Source organism: Lottia gigantea, assembly GCF_000327385.1.
Source record: "Lottia gigantea unplaced genomic scaffold LOTGIsca_2098, whole genome shotgun sequence".
Taxonomy (NCBI): domain Eukaryota; kingdom Metazoa; phylum Mollusca; class Gastropoda; family Lottiidae; genus Lottia; species Lottia gigantea.
Window position 1 is genome coordinate 6645 of NW_008708457.1, and position 1948 is coordinate 8592.

Sequence of the window (1948 nt, forward strand, 5' to 3'; positions counted from 1 at the left end):
ATGTATCTATTATAGTACATCGTCATGCCTTGTATATATTTTTAAATATATTTTTAGTAATCTTCTTTGTTTTACTGTAAAAAAAAAAAGAATTTCAAAGATTAAAATTGCAAACTTTTATTTTACATCCATATAACAAAGCCTGTCCATTTGGTTATTGGCATAATTATCATATCGGTTTCTATTTAGTATTTTTTTAACCTTTCTCTTCTGATCAAATTTTCATGAAATATCAGGAAACGTCGGATTGGTAATGGCCACTTACGCAACAAAGCCCCCAAAAATCAATTATTTGTTGATAATAAAAAAATTGCTATTTTGGGTCGAAAATAAATCGTGTTACTTGCTGTTGTTAGCCATGGTGTCCCGCCTAAAATGTATTGTTCAGTTTTTGCCACATCAAACAAACGATTAGGGCATGTAGATTTGAAACTAAATTATTAACAACACCTATACTGAACAGGAAACGTCGCAAATCACAGAAAAGTGAATTGTTTATTCAAATTTCAATACCACATTTAGCACAAAGGATTGTTTGAGTACCTTTCAAGTTATTGCTATGACATATCAAGGTTCTGAGCACGTGATGTTTACAGGTGGAGGCTGAAAGTCAGTATCTGGTGTGTCCACACTGTGCGTTGATAACGGCCCGGCATCTTCTGTACATGGGGTGTCACAAACGATTTACAGACACCATTGGAATCTTAGGAAAGCTGCACCGAGTTTTTCTGCATTTCTTGGAAGAGGTTGGAACTGGTTTAGTCGTCTTTGGATGTCATCCCACAGGTGTTCTATTTGGTTTATGTCCGGGCTTGGTGAGGGCCATGGTATTACTCTGATGTTATGCTGTTGGAGGAAGGCTTTAGTGGCTATGGCATTGTGTGGGCGGGCGTTATCATGCTGGAAGGTGTGGTTTCGGCGTCTTGCAACATGCGGTGGCTTGTTCACGTTGTTGGGAGGTTAGACTTGCCATGAGCTCGCTGTCTTCACAACAACTCAGTAGGCGTCAGTTTTTTTTTCATACAGAACTCTGCACGTGCATTTCGATTTCCCTCCGCATTACTTTAACTTGCTCTCACGGACATCTAATAGTTTCCAAGGTTCACATCTCTGAAATCGAACGTCCAAAAATCATACTTATAAAGAAAAAATAACAATTTTGATCGTGCACAACTTTGTCCAAATAATGGTTTGCTTCATATGCTATATTTAGTAGTTAAACAGGAGCCTAGAAAATGGACTAACTACCCTTCTCAGCTTAAAACCACAATAATAAAGATGGCGGTAAATATTTCGTGCAACATAAAGGAACAAGATTAAAATATTTATACTTTTTACATTTTCATCTTTTTAATCCTAATTGAAGTCAGTGATTTAAGAGAATACAAAATGAGAGATTCATTCCAATGAATTTTAGAACAGCTTTATCACACTGAAATCTGCATAATATCCAAGCGTTTCATTTCATTAATTATCTCTGTTCCAATTAATTTAAAATCTTTTCCATGATTAAAACCCCGCCCTGCAACAATATATATTAAAGTTTCAAAGTGTCAAGTTTTTCCTTTACTTTTTAGAAAATATTCACGATGATGTCACATGAGTTTTAAAACGGTCAACCAACACGCTTCCACGTACAATTTGATTTAATGTCATCATTTAAGGTTCATCGGTGCGTTTTATTTACTTATACAACTTAAATAAATAATATTGAAAGTTTTAATAATTCATTCAGTTACTACATAAAAGTTATTTCGTATTTTGAACGGTGCTCATATTCTTTGACTCAACATGGGAGTTCTACATATTTACTTTTTTATTTGTGCTTTAGTAGCAGTTCGATTTATTTACTGTTCAAAATTGTTGATTGAGAGAAACATCCTTATCAATAAAACGTACAACGATGCCTATCTTGACTTCTGTAAACAATCATGTATTCAAAGAGATT